Source organism: Bufo bufo, chromosome 9 (assembly GCF_905171765.1).
Source record: "Bufo bufo chromosome 9, aBufBuf1.1, whole genome shotgun sequence".
Classification (NCBI taxonomy): Eukaryota; Metazoa; Chordata; class Amphibia; order Anura; family Bufonidae; genus Bufo; species Bufo bufo.
The window spans coordinates 70,002,940-70,023,765 of NC_053397.1; positions in this window are offsets into that span (position 1 = coordinate 70,002,940).

The following is a 20,826-nucleotide window of genomic DNA, read 5'->3' on the forward strand; positions in this document are numbered from 1 at the left end:
GCTGCCACTTTAACTGTAGAACTTTTTAAACAATATCGTCATCTAGTGGTCAGTTTACAGTACTGCATGTTTGTGTATCAGCAACATTTCGGTCAGTTGATATTAGAGTATGAATATTAGGGTTATAATTTCATAACAAAATAAAATGAATTTGATTGACATAGTTTTATTAATAAAACATGTAATATCTTTTAAAAGAAAGGCTGTCAGTCACAAATAAGCTCCTGTACAATATAGAAAAAAAGTATCCTGCCACACAACTGCTATGGGACATGAGGGCATAGACTCCATTAGAGCTCTGAACCAACTCAGGATTCACAACTGACCAAACTCCTGCCTGGAGTTCTACGCCACATTCCTCGTGCGTCCATAGATGCACAATGGGGGACATTTACTAAGCATGTTGCGCCAGAATTATGGAATAAAATGCGCCAAAACAAATGGCGGTTTGATTTGCTCCAAATATATCAACTGTTTTCTCCAGAATGTTCACAATAAAGAATGCATCACATCAGAAATTAGTTATAAATGTCAAAGTGTCTCCTTATTTTAATTCGATTTGCTTCTTGCTCCTTTTTAAAGAGTTCAGCTTTGAGAAGTTTTTTTTTTTCCTTTAGTATCTTATACTCCTTTTAGTGCATCAACAGACAAACAAGATCTGCATAACTATGCACCATAAGTAAACTAAGGGAGGAGGAGGACACAGGGATCGACACAAGGGGAACAACATTGATGGATCTCACCACACTGAAGGGCTTCTGATCCAGGAATACCTAGGGGAACAAAGGACACTCGCTCCAACAGTTGCAGGTTGAAAATTCTGATGATGACACGAAACGAAGTACAACACAGACACAGGCAGGAGGACGAAAAGCAGGGGCGCAGGGGAGCAGGCTATTGACCGAAGGGCAGAACAGACATGGATGCACAGGCTGAGCGTCCCACAGCAGTAGCCAGACTTGACAGAAGCCAGCGGTAAAACAAGGACAGAGATGCAAAAAGTAGACGCCAGGGAGTGTGAGCGAAGGGGGGAGAGCAGGTGCAGGAAGACAAACGGAGAGACAGGAGGAACATCAAGGAGAGGAGACCTTCAATAGGCGAGAATAGTTTCCTCGTTCCCGGGCTTCAACACGCATCCTGAAGGCCATAGTCCAGCAAGGGAGCGCTTGTTCGTGACGAGGAGATGCAATGGGAGGCCGGTCAAGGAAGAGGAGGAGGGAGTGATGTCGCTTCCTCACGTCATCAAGTCATCGCCGACTACTGGAGGAGCAAGAAGCACATTGAATTAAAATAAGGAGACAATAAAGAGAGGTGAGGGAGTGAAGAGGAGGAAAGAAGAGTAAGAAGGGAGGAAGGGGGGAAAAAAATAAGTAAAAAATATGGCCCCTAAGCAGAATAGGCGCTCAACAGACTCGGCATCATTTAAGACAGGACAGAGACTGATAGTCTCCTAAAAATGAACAATTTTTGAAATCACCAAATGTAATCACCAGGGCTGGACAAAAGGGGAAGCAGGAGATAAATATGAGACAGAACACTTCTGAATTCAGACTGGAAGAGCCAGTAAATTAATGTCCTCAGAGTGGAGAAGGGGAGAAGGTGGATGCTCCAATTGGAGAGCTCTGGAGGAGATTCTATCAACGGTTAAAAACAATGGAAAAGCGATACAAGATGTTGTGGTTCAACTGGGGACAGTCCAGACAGATGTGGCCATAATAAAAGATGTGTCACAGGACGCCGGCGACGTGCGTCCTTCCCCTTGCGCCGCTGGCGTCCTGGAAAGGTGGGGTCCCAATTGTAGCTCCTGTCTAACCCTTGTCCAGGCAGGGGTTTCTTCTGATGTTATGTCAATTTCTCCTTACTTAGAAAAGTTCTGAGATGTCTTCTCCTCATCTGAATCGGAGACTCTCCCTCCTCATAGACCCTATGACTGCACCATTGAATTAGAGGCTGGATCTAAGTTCCCCAAGGGGCGTATTTACAACCTTTCTGGCCCCGAACGCAACGCCATGAAGCAATATTTAAAGGAGAGTTTAGAAAAAAGACATATTAGGCCTTCCAGCTCCCCCATGGGTGGAGGGTTCTTTTTTGTCAAAAAGAAAGATGGTGGTCTCAGGCCCTGTATCGATTACAGAAAATTGAACAAGATCACCATTAGGAATCAGTATTCTATCCCGTTGATACCTGACTTGTTCAAGCAGGTTTTGGGGGCTTCCTGGTTTTCCAAGCTTGACTTGAAAGGGGCTTATAATCTTATACGCATTAAAGAGGGAGATGAATGGAAAACTGCCTTCAACACCCCTGAGGGGCACTGAGTATTTAGTCATGCCTTTCGGCCTTAGCAACGCCCCAGCAGTTTTACAAAACTTCATAAATTATATTTTCAGGGAGCTTATTGGTAGATTCGTTATTGTTTACCTTGACGGTATCTTGATTTTCTCTCCGGATTGGAGATCCCATGTCTCCCATCTTAAACAAGTGCTTGGTATCCTCAGAGAGAATCAATTGTCGGTCAAACTTGAAAAATGCGTGTTTGGAGTACAGGAAATGTTGTATTTAGAGTATATCCTTACTCCACACTCATTTAAAATGGATCCTAAGAAGGCTCAGGCTATTCAAGACTGGGTGAGACCATCCTCCCTTAAAGCATTACAACGCTTTTTGGGGTTCTTCAATTACTATCGAAAATGTATTAAAAAAATTTCTGTAATCACCAATCCCTTGACCGATTTAACTAAGAAGGGAGTGGACCTTGTTAACTGGCTACCTGAGGCTCTCACGGCCTTCGATTCCCTTAAGATGTGTTTTCAGAATGCTCCAGCCGGATCCAGAAGTACCATTCGTTGTTGAGGTTGATGCATCGGAGGATGGGGTGGGGGCCATCCTTTCTCAGGGGTCTTCTAATTTCACTAATTTAAGACCCTGTGCATTCTTTTCTCGTAAATTCTCTCCCACGAGAGGAATTATGACATAGGAAACCGGGAACTACAGGCTCTCAAATGGGCTTTCGAGGAATGGAGAGATTTTTTTAGACGGGGCCAAATACTGTGTTACGGTTCTTACTGACCATAAAAACCTAGTGTTTCTTGAAACCGCCAAACGCCTTAATCCTAGGCAAGCTAGATGGGCCCTGTTCTTCACTCGTTTTGACTTCTCCATTACTTTCAGGCCAGGAAGTAAAAACATCAAGGCGGACGCCTTGTCCCGAAGTTTTTGCTCTTTCCAGCCTCCTGACACCCCTCGAACCCATCCTGCCGGCTGATATCATTGTGGCTTCGGTTTCTGCTGACCTCTCTTCCGAAATTATTTCTACACAGCATCTCGCACCTGCACGAACCCCCTCAGATAAATTGTTTTTCCCTGGGCACTTCCGTCTTCGACTCTTAGGTGAGTGTCATGACTCAGTTTTTTGCGGCCATCCCGGTATCAATGCTACCATGGAGCTGGTGTCTGGATCTTTCTGGTGGCCCACCTTGTCCAGAGATGTCCGTTCCTATGTGTCCGCATGTGAGGTATGTGCGAGATCCAAGTCTCCTAAAACTTGACCTGCTGGGGAACTTCGACCTCTACCCATTCCCTGCAGTACAACACAGACACAGGCAGGAGGACGAAAAGCAGGGGCGCAGGGGAGCAGGCTATTGACCGAAGGGCAGAACAGACATGGATGCACAGGCTGAGCGTCCCACAGCAGTAGCCAGACTTGACAGAAGCCAGCGGTAAAACAAGGACAGAGATGCAAAAAGTAGACGCCAGGGAGTGTGAGCGACGGGGGGAGAGCAGGTGCAGGAAGACAAACGGAGAGACAGGAGGAACATCAAGGAGAGGAGAACTTCAATAGGCGAGAATAGTTTCCTCATTCCCGGGCTTCAACACGCATCCTGAAGGCCATAGTCCAGCAAGGGAGCGCTTGTTCGTGACGAGGAGATGCAATGGGAGGCCGGTCAAGGAAGAGGAGGAGGGAGTGATGTCGCTTCCTCACGTCATCAAGTCATCGCCGACTACTGGAGGAGCAAGAAGCACATTGAATTAAAATAAGGAGACAATAAAGAGAGGTGAGGGAGTGAAGAGGAGGAAAGAAGAGTAAGAAGGGAGGAAGGGGGGAAAAAAATAAGTAAAAAATATGGCCTCTAAGCAGAATAGGCGCTCAACAGACTCAGCATCATTTAAGACAGGACAGAGACTGATAGTCTCCTAAAAATGAACAATTTTTGAAATCACCAAATGTAATCACCAGGGCTGGACAAAAGGGGAAGCAGGAGATAAATATGAGACAGAACACTTCTGAATTCAGACTGGAAGAGCCAGTAAATTAATGTCCTCAGAGTGGAGAAGGGGAGAAGGTGGATGCTCCAATTGGAGAGCTCTGGAGGAGATTCTATCAACGGTTAAAAACAATGGAAAAGCGATACAAGATGTTGTGGTTCAACTGGGGACAGTCCAGACAGATGTGGCCATAATAAAAGATGTGTCACAGGACGCCGGCGACGTGCGTCCTTCCCCTTGCGCCGCTGGCGTCCTGGAAAGGTGGGGTCCCAATTGTAGCTCCTGTCTAACCCTTTTCCAGGCAGGGGTTTCTTCTGATGTTATGTCAATTCCTCCTTACTTAGAAAAGTTCTGAGATGTCTTCTCCTCATCTGAATCGGAGACTCTCCCTCCTCATAGACCCTATGACTGCACCATTGAATTAGAGGCTGGATCTAAGTTCCCCAAGGGGCGTATTTACAACCTTTCTGGCCCCGAACGCAACGCCATGAAGCAATATTTAAAGGAGAGTTTAGAAAAAAGACATATTAGGCCTTCCAGCTCCCCCATGGGTGGAGGGTTCTTTTTTGTCAAAAAGAAAGATGGTGGTCTCAGGCCCTGTATCGATTACAGAAAATTGAACAAGATCACCATTAGGAATCAGTATTCTATCCCGTTGATACCTGACTTGTTCAAGCAGGTTTTGGGGGCTTCCTGGTTTTCCAAGCTTGACTTGAAAGGGGCTTATAATCTTATACGCATTAAAGAGGGAGATGAATGGAAAACTGCCTTCAACACCCCTGAGGGGCACTGAGTATTTAGTCATGCCTTTCGGCCTTAGCAACGCCCCAGCAGTTTTACAAAACTTCATAAATTATATTTTCAGGGAGCTTATTGGTAGATTCGTTATTGTTTACCTTGACGGTATCTTGATTTTCTCTCCGGATTGGAGATCCCATGTCTCCCATCTTACACAAGTGCTTGGTATCCTCAGAGAGAATCAATTGTCGGTCAAACTTGAAAAATGCGTGTTTGGAGTACAGGAAATGTTGTATTTAGGGTATATCCTTACTCCACACTCATTTAAAATGGATCCTAAGAAGGCTCAGGCTATTCAAGACTGGGTGAGACCATCCTCCCTTAAAGCATTACAACGCTTTTTGGGGTTCTCCAATTACTATCGAAAATGTATTAAAAAAAATTCTGTAATCACCAATCCCTTGACCGATTTAACTAAGAAGGGAGTAGACCTTGTTAACTGGCTACCTGAGGCTCTCACGGCCTTCGATTCCCTTAAGATGTGTTTTCAGAATGCTCCAGCCGGATCCAGAAGTACCATTCGTTGTTGAGGTTGATGCATCGGAGGATGGGGTGGGGGCCATCCTTTCTCAGAGGTCTTCTAATTTCACCAATTTAAGACCCTGTGCATTCTTTTCTCGTAAATTCTCTCCCACGAGAGGAATTATGACATAGGAAACCGGGAACTACAGGCTCTCAAATGGGCTTTCGAGGAATGGAGAGATTTTTTTAGACGGGGCCAAATACTGTGTTACGGTTCTTACTGACCATAAAAACCTAGTGTTTCTTGAAACCGCCAAACGCCTTAATCCTAGGCAAGCTAGATGGGCCCTGTTCTTCACTCGTTTTGACTTCTCCATTACTTTCAGGCCAGGAAGTAAAAACATCAAGGCGGACGCCTTGTCCCGAAGTTTTTGCTCTTTCCAGCCTCCTGACACCCCTCGAACCCATCCTGCCGGCTGATATCATTGTGGCTTCGGTTTCTGCTGACGTCTCTTCCGAAATTATTTCTACACAGCATCTCGCACCTGCACGAACCCCCTCAGATAAGTTGTTTTTCCCTGGGCACTTCCGTCTTCGACTCTTAGGTGAGTGTCACGACTCAGTTTTTTGCGGCCATCCCGGTATCAATGCTACCATGGAGCTGGTGTCTGGATCTTTCTGGTGGCCCACCTTGTCCAGAGATGTCCGTTCCTATGTGTCCGCATGTGAGGTATGTGCGAGATCCAAGTCTCCTAAAACTTGACCTGCTGGGGAACTTCGACCTCTACCCATTCCCTGCAGGCCATGGTCTCATACCTCCATGGACTTTATCACCAATTTGCCCGTCTCTGAGGGGAAGTCAGTGGTGTGGGTAGTGGTCGACCATTTTAGTAAACTGGTGCATTTCGTCCCGCTGGCTAGACTACCCAATGCCAAGACGTGCCTAGCGTCCTTATTTGTTGACCACATTGTAAGTCTGCATGGCGTTCGTGACAGGGGTGTTCAGTTTGTATCTAAGTTTTGGAGAGCTTTCTGTCAAAGGTGTAAGATTTCTTTATCCGTTTCGTCAGCCTTCCATCCCGAGACCAACGGGCAGACGGAAAGGTTAAACCAGGCAGTCGAACAGTTTCTCAGATGTTATGTGTCCGATAATCAGCATTGCTGGGTGGGATATCTTCCGTTGGCGGAGTTCGCCATCAATAATCGGGTAAATTCCTCCACGGGAGTGTCCCCTTTTTTCTGTAACCTTGGTTATCATCCTTGTTTTAGCTCAAATGTTTCTGTGTCCACTGTCCTCTCTCAACCCGGAGGCCGATAGCTTCACATCAGACCTGTGCACAGTCTGGGCCCAGGTTCAATCGAACCTGGAGAAGACCCAGGAGGCTCAAAAAGTTCAAACTAATAGGAAGCGCTCCAAGGGGGTTGACTTTGTGGTCGGTGATAAGGTGTGGTTATCCACCAAAAATTTGTCTCTGAAAGGGGTTGTCAGGAAGTTTGCGGCGCGTTTTCTAGGACCTTACAAGGTTACCGAGATTCTCAATTCAGTGTCTTTTAGACTGAAATTGCCCTACTCCCTCCGCATCCACAATGTGTTTCATAAGTCACTGTTAAAAAGGTAAATTTAACCTGTGGTTCCTTCACAAGGTCCTCCCTCTCCCGTGGGAGTAGAAAGCCATGACGAGTTTGTTATATCTAAGGTCCTTGATGTCAGGAAGGCTCGAAACTCCTTGCAGTACTTAGTGCACTGGAGGGGTTTTGGACCTGAGGAGAGGTCCTGGGTTCCAGCGCATCGGATGCATGCCTCCTCTTTGGTTAGAAGGTTCCACCGGGAACATCCAGAGAAACCACTCCCGGGGTCCTGAGGCCCCCCGTGGAAGGGGGGTTACTGTCACAGGACGCTGGCGACGCGCGTCCTTCCCCTTGCGCCACCGGCGTCCTGTTCCTCTCCGGCAGCTGCAGGAGGCACCCTCCGCGCAGAGCGGGGAGTCACTCGGCGTCTCCGCTGCCATAGCAACGGAGGGCGGAGCGCACCCGGCCACACGCTCCTTCTATGTGCGGCCGGCGTCCTCTGTTGCCAGGATACCTGTTTGGGCTGAGCGCCGAGCCGGGCACTCGGCACTCAGCTATCAGTCCTGGGACAGGTCATGTGGCGCTGGCCACGTCACATAACCTTAGCCCTTCAGTATATAAGCAGGAAACATGCTGGCCACAGGTTGCCTGTGATATTGTTTATATAGGCTCTTGATACTCTGCTCCATTGCTCTTGAATTTGACCGACGGCTAGTTATTTGACCACGCTCCTGCTTCTCCCTTGTACTCTGACGCGACCTCCAGGTTTGACCTCCGGCTTGTTATTGGTATTGTCTTTGCATCTCCCTCGTAGTTGGACGTGATCTCTCGTTGTGACCTTTTGCTAGTTGTTGACCCTTCTCGACTGCTGTACGCTCCTGTCGCCGCATGACGCCCGCTGTCTCTGCTTCTCTCTGTCCCTCCTGCACTTACTCAAGTTAGGGATCGCCACCCAGTTGCGCTCCGTCGTCTAGGGCAGGTAAGTGCAAGCAGGCAGGGACAGGGGCGTGGGTGGCAGACTAGTGGGTGCACGCTCTCCCTCTCTCCTTCCGGGGTGGTGTGACAAGATAACTACGAGATAGAGTCATTGATATAGAAAAGATTGTGAGCGTCTTAGAGCAAGAAGTAAAAGTATTAAAGGCTGAATCTGCCACCCTGAAAATGGACTATAATAACTTGAAAAAAAAAGCAGTGGACCTGGAAGATAGGTCGAGAAGATCTAATGTTCAAATCCTTGGGCTCCCTAAAACGGCACGAATGGTACAATCCATAATCTTTGAGAACTTTGGGAAGGAAAATTTTTCACCTTTGTTTCTAATTGAAAGGGCCCATCGGATTCCTAATAGTAAACTGATTCCTGGAAGACAGCAAAGGATACTACTGGTAAAGATGCTTGAAAACCTATAAAAGGACACTGAGAACTACTAAGCTATAAAAATATTATTTTATTGGATATATAATTTAAAACATACAAAAGAGATGACAGACAAATGCAAAAAGTGCAGTACAATCCTGGGAGAGTTTGTAGAGTACAACAATGTAATGAGGCAAGTGCGTGGCCTGTGATAATATCTTGAGGACTACCGAGTTCATGAACTCCACGCAGACCAAAACGTATAAAATTACACACCATATTTAATGTACAACTAAAGGGGTAATCTACCACGCCACTTGTCCATGCCCAAAAATTTATGTTGGACTGACAAGTAGGGAATTAAAGGTACGAGTCCGTGAACATGTTCGAGATATTCTGAAATCAAAGGACTCCACTGACATGGATGACCTAAAACTGATCGCGAGACACTTTAGGAACTTTCATGACAGTGATCCCTCACTCCTGAAGGTCTGTGGGATAGACCACATAGACCTAGGTATGCGTGGCGGTAATTTGATGAAACGCCTGGCCCAACTAGAAACAAAGTGGATCTGGACTTTGGATACCACACAACCAAAAGGCCTCAATGATGCCCTGTCTTATGCCCCCTTCCTACAGTGAACATGTATTTACATTTTAGAAAAAGAAATATTCTTTTTATACAGTTTTTTTTTTTTTTTACCAGGGTTTCATGTTCATATAATGTTTTGTGTATCTTCTTACTAGAAAGTTCTTTTATTAATGCTGTTTCCTTACATATAGGCTAATACATCTGTTTTCCTCTCCCTACAAGGACCTTGGGCACATTCCATTGGATCACCCGCGTCACTAAAGACTCAATTCGAGGATGGAAATGTCACTTTATGCATTTTTTCTCTCCGCTTGTCTGATGTATTTCTTTGCAGTTTTGGCCTCTTGAACAAACATTCACCATGTTTTTCTGCCATTTTTTGACGCTTGCACATGCACTTTATTATCCGCTGCATTTGGTTGAATAGATATATATATATATATATATATTCAAAGAGTTGCCATCCTCTTTTCTGCTCATATTGCAGCTTGCACTTGCACTTTATACTTGATGATATTACCTGCACTCTCATTAATAGTGGATACTCTTTCAATATATATCTTATATGGCAGTTTTCTTACTTATAGGCGCTTATGCTTAGGTCACTTGCCTCATTACATTGTTGTACTCTACAAACTCTCCCAGGATTGTACTGCACTTTTTGCATTTGTCTGTCATCTCTTTTGTATGTTTTAAATTATATATCCAATAAAATTATATTTTTATAGCTTAGTAGTGTCCTTTTATAGCAGTGTCCTTTTATAGGTTTTCTAGTTGTTTCTAAGTTAAACTCTTGTGAGGGGCTTTACCGTTGCTTTACGCTATTCCTTTGTAACCTATTTTTGTATTAATTGGTAAAGATGCTTGCCTCCCGGGACAGATATATGATCTTAAAGCGAGCACGGGAGTCCCCTCCTATTTTATATAACGGTAGCAAACTTGTTTTTTCCGGACTTTACCAAAGACGTTCAAGATAAAAGGCGTACTTTTCTGGCTGTAAAAAAACGTCTCCAGGGCAAGAACATTAAATATTCCTTTTTGTATCCAGCCAAATTGAGAGTTATGTTTAACGGGGCAGTCAATTTATTTGACACTCTGGATCTGGCCACTGATTGGCTAGACAGGAATAATGTTTAAAACTGAGATACATTTTGCGTTGCTTTTTTCGTGGAGGCTGGCTTGGTGGAGAGGGGGAGGGATGGTCTTAGTAAAGAGGTCTGTCTCTTTTAGTTAAGGATCACGGGGGTTTGGGGGGTGGGGGGCGTAATGGGATATGGTGGGCGATGCGTCTCTTAGGATGGTTGAGCGAGAGGGGTGGGGTTTGCAAGGGATTGCTACTGAATAGTTGATTATATGTCTGTTAAAGTTTTAACATGGAATGTAAGGGGGGTTGGGGATAAACTAAAAACACCGGCCGTGTTTGATATAATTCAGAGACATCTACCTGCGGTTATTTGTCTATAGGAAACTTATTTTACGGGAGAGACTGCGACACGATTCACTAGGGGATGGGTTGCGCAGGCATATCATTCCACTTTTACCAGCCACTCTAGAGGAGTGTTGGTGTTTATACATAACAAGATTGATTTTGTCTGTGCGGCATCTTCTATTGATAAACAGGGGAGGTTTGTTTTTTTTACATGGGAAACATTTTGGTAGACTATCCACCCTAGCATTTATTTATATCCCTCCCTCCTTTTCGTTTGATGTACTCAATCGATTATTAATATTTATGGAGAAGTGGCTAGATTGTCTTACCCTAGTAAACGGGGACTTCAACTGTGCTATTAATTCTAATATCGACCGGATGACTATGGATGGAAATATCGGGGCGTCTGTACCTAATTAGGGATCTCCATTGGCTCGATTCTGTCAAGAGTCCGGCCTTGTTGATGTATGGAGTGTCCTGAGATGGGGAAGAAGCGCTTATTCCTGTGTGTCTAGATCTGGGAATTGCATGTCCAGGATCGATCTGGCATTGGTAAATGAAATTTATGAGATATATTAAGTGCATGAGATATGAGGCCAGGTCGCTATCAGACCACGTTCTGGTACTCCTTGAAGTTATCCTGTCTGATGATAGTGAATCGCTAGTACCCCCTTTTAGATTAAACCCCTACTGGTTGTCCCTGATGGATAATCATGACTGGATGAAAGAGGAGATGAAACATTATTGGAAGGTTAACTATGAATCAGCTAAAATCCAATCGGTTTGGGATGCGCTTAAGGCCACGGTTAGGGGGTTGTTATTAGCACTATTTTCCATCTAAGAAGGGGGTATGGGAGGAAAGAGAGGGCCTTAAAAGTGGCAGCATCTTATGGGATGGAGCAGTTTTCTAGGGAAAAAACAGAGAAAAATAGGGAAGTTATGCAGAGGGCTAATCAGGAGTATTCAGATTTTCTTCTGGACAAGGCCCAGCAAAGGCTCTTCTTTAGGGGACAAAAACTATTTTGTGAAGCAGGGCGCCCAGGAAAACTTCTGGCAAAGGGGATATCTAATCAGGATTTAAAAAAAATATACAAATAAGTAGTATTCGATTACCCGAGGGTATTATCACTGCAAATCAGGATTTAATAAAGAGAGCCTTTACAAAGCACTTTGCGGAAATATATACATCTAGCAATAATAAATCGGATGAAGAGATGGAGGCCTATTTGAATTCCATTAAGTTCCTGGCCCTTACTGAGGCCCAGAGGAGCTCCCTTGAGGTAGAATTTTCCTCACGGGAGCAAGAGGTTGCATTAAGGTCTTGTTCGGAAAACTCCTCTCCTGGTCCAGACGGCCTCCCCTATAAGTTCTATCATAAATATGGTGACGTTATATTCCCGTATTTCTGAGGGTAATTGACAGCATCAGTATTTAGAAGAGATATTAGTCTATAGGATTCCATGTCTAAGGGAAAGCATCCCCTAGACATGGAATCCTATAGACCGATATCTCTTCTAAATACTGATGTCAAGCTTCTGGCAAAGATGCTTGCTACTAGGATCTCTAAAGTAATTTCCTCCATTATACACCCTGACCAGAACGGATTTATAAATAAAGGCACCCATAATAATCTTCATAATTTTTTTGCAAACATACAGTCTCCCGGGGGGGATTCCCGCTCCATCCTGTCACTGGTCGCCTCTAAGGCATTTGACAGGGTGGAGTGGAATTTCCTTTGGAAGGTATTAGAAAGGATGGGATTTGGCCCTAGGTTTATAAGTATGGTTAGACTTCTGTATAACTCTCCCACCGCGAGATTGAACATCAATGGTATCTTGTCCCCTAGCTTTTGGCTGTTTAGAGGTACTCGTCAAGGTTGTCCCCTATCACCATTATTATTTGAGATTTATGTTGAGCCCTTAGCACTCAGTATTAGACAAGATACAATTATAGAGGGCTTTGGAGTATCGGGAATAGGGGATCGGATTTCTTTATATGCGGACGATGTACCATTTTATATAAATCAGACCAATACTACTCTTTCAAGAGTTGTACAATTAGTTAAATCCTTTGGGGAAGTCTCTGGACTTGATATTAACTGGTCTAAAACTACACTTATGTTATTGGATAATTTTGAGTATTTGAGTGCGGTCCCCACTACAATGCTAAAGGTAACCGAAACAGTAGAATATCTTGGTGTAATGATATCACTTAGGATTGAGGATTATATTCAGCTTAATTTGATACCACTGATAAGCAAGCTAAGATCGAAAATTGCTATATGATCGCGACTATTTTTAACCAGAGCTGATAGAGTATCTTTAATTAAGATGGGGATCTTGCCCCAACTTCTTTACATTCTTAGGAACTCCCCAGTCTGGATCGAGGACAAGTTTTTCAAACTCCTGGAAAGGATGATGAATGACTTATTCTGGATAAGTAGAGTTGAGCGAACCCGAACTGTAAAGTTCGGGTTCGTACCGAACTTTAGGTTTTTTCGGCACCCGAACCCGAACATTTACGTAAAAGTTCGGGTTCGGCGCTTTCTTGGCGCTTTTTGAAAGGCTTCACAGCAGCCAATCAACAAGCGTCATACTACTTGCCCCAAAAGGCCATCACAGCCATGCCTACTATTGGCATGGCTGTGATTGGCCAACTGCAGTATGTGACCCAGCCTCTATTTCAGCTGGAGTCACGTAGCGCCGCCAGTCACTCTGCTCGGATTAGTGTAGGGAGAGGCTGCAGCTGCTGTGAGGGAGAGATCAGGGAGAAATTCTATCAAGAACAGTTTTTTGTACTCAGCGATCTACAGCAAATGTGTTTTGTGGGTGCAGTGCATAATTTTTTTAAGCCTGCCCTGAGCCAACTACTGCTGAAAACTAACTTTTTTTTCTTCAGTTAGTCAATATCAATACATAATCGGCAGCCATTTTATGCAACGATAGTGCACCAGCACAGGCTATCTGCATGTCTGCAAGTCCAGAAATACAGCTTTTTGCTTACTGGGGTTAAAAAAATACATCTGTTAAATATAGTGCACATCTGGGATTACACGTGCATAAGTGATTGTCACATTTAGAACAGAAATACAGCTTTTTGGTTACTGGGGATAAAAAACCCTCTAATATACTGCACATCTTGGATTAGACAAGCATAAGTGACTGTCACATTTAGGCCATAAATACGGCTTTGGCATACTGGGGTGAAAAAAGCCTCTGATATACTGCACATCTGGGATTACACGTGCATAAGTAACTGTCACATTTAGGCCAGAAATACGGCTTTTTGGTTACTGGGGTGAAAAAAGCATACTGCACATCTAGGATTATACAAGCATAAGTGACTGTCACAATTAGGCCAGAAATACAGCTTTTTGGTTACTGGGGTGAAAAAACCCTCTAATATACTGCACATCTGGGATTAGACAAGCATAAGTGACTGTCACATTTAGGCCAGAAATACGGCTTTTTGGTTACTGGGGTGAAAAAACCCTCTAATATACTGCACATCTGGGATTAGACAAGCATAAGTGACTGTCACATTTAGGCCAGAAATACGGCTTTTTGGTTACTGGGGTGAAAAAAGCCTCTAATATATTGCACATCTGGGATTACATGTGCATAAGTGATTGTCACATTTAGGCCAGAAATACGGCTTTTTGGTTACTGGGGTGAAAAAACCCTCTAATATACTGGACATCTGGGATTAGACAAGCATAAGTGACTGTCACATTTAGGCCAGAAATACGGCTTTTTGGTTACTGGGGTGAAAAAAGCCTCTAATATATTGCACATCTGGGATTACATGTGCATAAGTGATTGTCACATTTAGGCCAGAAATACGGCTTTTTGGTTACTGGGGTGAAAAAACCCTCTGATATACTGCACATCTGGGATAAGACGTGCATAAGTGAGTGTCACATTTAGGCCACAAATACCACTGTCATATAGAGTTAAAAAAAAATAAAATTAGTGCAATACCCTACATCAGGGTTTTTATTGGCGGTTAATTATTTTTAACAGACTTAACCACTTTTTACTTTGCTTTGTAAACGCTAACTATGAGACAAACATCTAATAAGGGACGCGATCATGGACGTGTTGGTTGAGCCTCTGGTGCTGGGAGAGGACATGGCCGTTCTGCCACAGCTACACGTCCTACTGAACCTACTACCTCAGGTCCCAGTAGCCGCCAGAATCTACAGCGATATTTGGTCGGGCCTAATGCCTTTCTAAGGATGGTAAGGCATGAGCAAGTACAGGCGCAAGTCAATTGGGTGGCCGACAGTGGATCCAGCACGTTCACATTATCTCCCACCCAGTCTTATGCAGAAAGCGCACAGGTGGCGCCTGAAAGCCATGCCCATCAGTCTGTCACATCACCCCCGTGCATATCGGGGAACCTGTCTGAGCCTCAAGTCAAGCAGCAGTCTCTTATGCTGTTTGAAGACTCTGCTGGCAGGGTTTCCCAAGGGCATCCACCTAGCCCTTCCCCAGGGGTGGAAGACATAGAATGCACTGACGCACAACCACTTATGTTTCCTGATGAGGACATGGGAATACCACCTCAGCACGTCTCTGATGATGAGGAAACACAGGTGCCAACTGCTGCGTCTTTCTGCAGTGTGCAGACCGAAAAGGAGGTCAGGGAGGAAGACTGGGTGGAAGACGATGCAGGGGACGATGAGGTCCTAGACCCCACATGGAATGAAGGTCGTGCCACTGACTTTCAGAGTTCGGAGAAAGAGGCAGTGGTGAGACCAAGCCAATAGCGTAGCAAAAGCGGGAGCAGGGTGCAAAAGCAGAGCAGCCGTCGCCAAAACAGTTCGCCTGCTACTGGCCACCGTCACCAGGCACTGAGCACACCAAAGGCAGCTTCAAGGAGTTCCCTGGCATGGCACTTCTTCACACAATGTGCTGACGACAATACCCGAGTGGTTTGCACGCTGTGACATCAGAGCCTGAAGCGAGGCATTAACGTTCTGAACCTTAGCACAACCTGCATGACCAGGCATCTACATGCGAGACACGGGCTGCAGTGGAGTAAGCACCTTCAAAACCAGGAAAGGGCTCAGGCCCCTCCTGCTGCTGCCTCGGCCTCTTCCTCCGCCTCTGGAGGAACGTTGGCACCTGCCGCCCAGCAAACAGAGGATGTACCACCAACAACACCCCCTCGTCACCAAGCATCTCCACAATGTCACACGGAAGCGTTCAGCTCGCCATCACACAAACCTTTGAGAGAAAGCGTAAATTCCCACCAAGCCACCCTCGATCCCTGGCCCTGAATGCCAGCATTTCTAAACTGCTGGCCTTTGAAATGCTGTCATTCAGGCTGGTGGAGACGGACAGCTTCAAACAGCTCATGTCGCTTGCTGTCCCACAGTACGTCGTTCCCAGCCGCCACTACTTCTCCAGGAGAGCCGTGCCCTCCCTGCACAACCAAGTATCGGATAAAATCAAGTGTGCACTGCGCAACGCCATCTGTGGCAAGGTCCACCTAACCACAGATACGTGGACCAGTAAGCACGGCCAGGGACGCTATATCTCCCTAACTGCACACTGGGTAAATGTAGTGGCGGCTGGGCCCCAGGCGGAGAGCTGTTTGGCGCACGTCCTTCCGCCGCCAAGGATTGCAGCGCATCATTCTTTGCCTCCTGTTGCCTCCTCGGCTTCCTCCTCCTCTTCTACCACCTCCTCATCCGGTCAGCGACAGACCTTCACCACCAACTTCAGCACAGCCAGGGGTAAACGTCAGGAGGCCGTTCTGAAACTGATGTGTTTGGGGGACAGGCCCCACACCACTCCAGGAGTTGTGGCGGGGTATAGAACAACAGACCGACGAGTGGTTGCTGCCAGTGGGCCTCAAGCCCGGCCTCGTGGTGTGCAATAATGGGCGAAATCTCGTTGCAGCTCTGGGACTAGCCGGTTTGACGCACATACCTTGCCTGGCGCATGTGCTGAATTTGGTGGTGCAGAAATTCATTCACAACTACCCCGAAATGTCAGAGCTGCTGCATAAAGTGTGTGCCGTCTGTGCGCGCTTCCGGCGTTCTCATCCTGCCGCCGCTCGGCTGTCTGCTCTACAGTGTAACTTCGGCCTTCCCGCTCACCGCCTTATATGCGACGTGCCCACCAGGTGGAACTCCACCTTGCACATGCTGGAGAGACTGCGCGAGCAGCAGCAGGCCATAGTGGAGTTTCAGCTGCACCACGCACGAGTGAGTCACACTGCGGAACAGCACCACTTCACCACCAATGACTGGGCCTCCATGCGAGACCTGTGTGCCCTGTTGCGCTGTTTCGAGTACTCCACCAACATGGCCAGTGGCGATGACGCCGTTATCAGCGTTACAATACCACTTCTATGTCTCCTTGAGAAAACACTTAGGGTGATGATGGAAGAGGATGTGGCCCAGGACGAGGAAGAGGGGTCATCTCTAACACTTTCAGGCCAGTCTTTTAGAAGTGGCTCAGAAAGAGGATTTTTGCAACAGCAGAGGACAGGTACAAATTTGGCCAGCCAGGGCCCACTACTGGAGGAGGATGAGGAGGATGGGGATGAAGCATGTTCACAGCGGGGTGGCATCCAACGCAGCTCGGGCCCATTACTGGTGCGTGGCTGGGGGGATACGGAGGACGCAGACGACAGCTTGTCCTTACCTCTGGGCAGCCTGGCACACATAAGCGACTACATGCTGCAGTGCCTGCGCAACGACTGCAGAGTTGCCCACATTTTAACGTGTGCTGACTACTGGGTGGCCACCCTGCTGGATCCCTGTTACAAAGACAATGTGCCGTCCTTAATTCCCTCACTGGAAGATACGCGACTACAGGCGCACGCTGGTAGACGCGCTCCTGAGAGCATTCCCGACTGATGCCGGGGGACAAGTGGAAGCACAAGGTGAAGGCAGGGGAGGAGGAAGAGGTCGCCAACGCAGCTGTCAGCGCCAGCACCTCAGAAGGCAGGGTTAGCATGGCCGACATGTGGAAAACCTTTGTCACCTCGCCGCAACAACTGGCCCCAACTGCTGATATGGAGCGTGTTAGCAGGAGGCAGCATTTGAACAACATGGTGGAACAGTACCTGTGCACACGACTACACGTACTGACTGATGGTTCTGCCCCATTCAACTTCTGGGTCTCCAAGTTGTCCACATGGCCAGAGCTTGCCCTGTATGCCTTGGAGGTGCTGGCCTGCCCTGCAGCCAGTGTACTCTCTGAACGTGTATTTAGCACGGCAGGAGGCGTCATTACAGACAGACGCAGCCGCCTGTCCACAGCCAACGTGGACAAGCTCACGTTCATTAAAATGAACCAGGCTTGGATCCCACAAGACTTGTCTGTACCTTGTGCAGAATAGACATTTATACCACCATCAAACATACATTCTTGCACTCAAGTCAAGTGCAATGATTCTTTGTTTCCTTTTTTTTTTTTTGTCCCAATATTTTGGGGGCTACCTACCCCAATAAAAAATAAAAAAAAACATTGTTGGCTACCTCCTCCTCCTCCATTGCTGCACCACATTTACCGCCTCCTCAACCTCCGACTCCATATCCACCTCCTTCTCTGAGTTGCAGGTATATAATTTGTAATTTTTAGGGCTCTTTCACACTTGCGTTGTTGGGTTCCGGCATAGAGTTCCGTCGTCGGGGCTCTATGCCGGAAGAATCCTGATCAGGATTATCCCAATGCATTCTGAATGGAGAGAAATCCGTTCAGGATGCATCAGGATGCCTTCAGTTCCGGAACAGAGCGTTTTTTGGCCGGAGAAAATGCTCTGGCCAAAAATCCTGAACACTTGCCGCAAGGCCGGATCCGGAATTAATGCCCATTGAAAGGCATTAATCCGGATCCGGCCTTAAGCTAAACGTCGTTTCGGCGCATTACCGGATCCGACGTTTAGCTTTTTCTGAATGGTTACCATGGCTGCCAGTACGCTAAAGTCCTGGTTGCCATGGTAAAGTGTAGTGGGGAGCGGGGGAGCAGTATACTTACCGTCCGTGCGGCTCCCAGGGCGCTTCAGAGTGACGTCAGGGCGCCCCACGCTCATGGATGACGTGTCGCATGGATCACGTCATCCATGCGCATGGGGCGCTCTGACGTCATTCTGGAGCGCCCCGGGAGCCGCACGGACTGTAAGTATACTGCTCCCCGCTCCCCACTACTACTATGGCAGCCAGGACTTTATTAGCGTCCTGGGTGCCATAGTAACACTGAACGCATTTTGAAGACGGATCCGTCTTGGATCCGGACAACGCAAGTGTGAAAGAGTCCTTAGTTATTTTATTTGATTTTAAGTTATTACCCTTTCCCCATTTGTTTGCAGAGCAGTTGCCATGCTCTTAAGCACATTTTACTGCCTTTTACATCCCTCTAGCCTTTTCAAGGACTATTTTAGAGCCCTAAATTGAAAAAAATTGTATTTTCAATTGTCGGGTGACATTTTACCATTTTTGGCGTATACAAACCCCTGCTGTGACTGGGGGACAAGGGCCTAAATCTCTCAAAATCCTCTGTTGTATTGCTGGGTGACATGAACCCCCTTTTGCCGTGAATGAACCCCTGGTGTGCCTGGGTGACAGGGGCCCAAATCTCTCAAAATCCTGTTCTATTGCTGGGTGACATGAACCCCCTTTTGCCATGAATGAACCCCTGCTGTGCCTGTGTGACAGGGGCCTAAATCTCTCAAAATCCTCAGTTCGATTGCAGGGTGACAAGAACCCCCTTTTGCCCTGAATGAAACCCTGCTGTGCCTGGGTGACAGGGGCCTAAATCTCTCAAAATCCTCTGTTCTATTGCTGGGTGACAAGAACCCCCTTTTGCCGTTTATGAACCCCTGCTGTGCCTGGGTGACAGGGGCCTAAATCTATCAAAATCCTCTGTTCTATTGCTGGGTGACTCGAAGCCCCTTTTGCCATGAATGAACCCCTGGTGTGCCTGGGTGACAGGGGCCTAAATCTCTCAAAATCCTCAGTTCTATTGCTGGGTGACATGAAACCCCTTTTGCCGTGAATGAACCCCTGCTGTGCCTGGTTGACAGGGGCCTAAATCTCTCAAAATCCTCTGTTCTATTGCTGGGTGACATGAACCCCCTTTTGCCGTGAATGAACCCCTGCTGTGCCTGGGTGACAGGGGCCAAAATCTCTCAAAATCCTCAGTTCTATTGCTGATTGACATGATCCCCCTTTTGCCGTGAATGAACCCCTGCTGTGCCTGGGTGACAGGGGCCAAAATCTCTCAAAATCCTCAGTTCTATTGCTGGGTGACATGAACCCCCTTTTGCCGTGAATGAACCCCTGCTCTGCATTGCTGACAGGAAACAAAATTTAGTGAAAACATCTGTTACTGATCGGAAGATGCGCGACTACAAGCGCACGCTGCTGATGGCATTCCCACCTGACAGCGGGGGCACAGTGGAAGCACAAGGCGAAGGCAGAGGAAGAGGTCGCCAACGCAGCTGGGGCACCGCCAGCACCTGAGAAGGCAGGGTTAGCATGGCCCAAATGTGGAAAAGCTTTGTCAGCCTTGGAGGTGCTGACCTGCCCTGCAGCCAGTGTTAGTGGGAACGTGTGTTTAGCACGGCAGAGAGCATTATCACAGGCCACAGCCAATGTGGACAAGCTTACATTTATTCAAATGAACCAGGCATGGATCCCACAGGACTTGTCTGTACCTTGTGCAGAATAGACATTTATACCAGCCTCAGCCATCCATTCTTGTACTCAAGTGCACTTATTCTTTGTTTTATTTTGTTATATGTCCCAATATTTTGGTGGATACCCCAATTTAAAAATAAAAAATAACACAAATCAGTGTTGGCTACCTATTCCTCCTTCACCGCCGCTTCCACCTACACCACCACCTCAACCTCCTACTCCTAGATCCAGATTGTTATTTTTAATTTTTCTGTATTTTATCCCTTTCCAGGACTCTAGCCCTCTAGCCCTTTCCAGGACTATTTTAGAGCCATTTTGGTGCCCAAAAGTTCGGGTCCCCATTGACTTCAATGGGGTTCGGGTCCCGAACCCGAACTTTTTTTTCAAGTTCGGCTGAACCTGCCGAACCTGAACATCCAGGTGTCCGCTCAACTCTATGGGGAAGAAAGCGAGTGAGGCTAAAATTAGGCTACTTTCACACTAGCGTTCGGGTGTCCGCTCGTGCGCTCCGTTTGAAGGGGCTCACGAGCGGCCCCGAACGCATCCGTCTGGCCCCAATGCATTCTCAGTGGAGGCGGATCCACTGAGAATGCATCCGCCTGCCAGCGCTCAGCCTCCGCTCCGCTCAGTGAGCGGACACCTGAACGCTGGTGTCCGCCTGGCCGTGCGGAGGCGAGCGGATCCGTCCACACTTACAATGT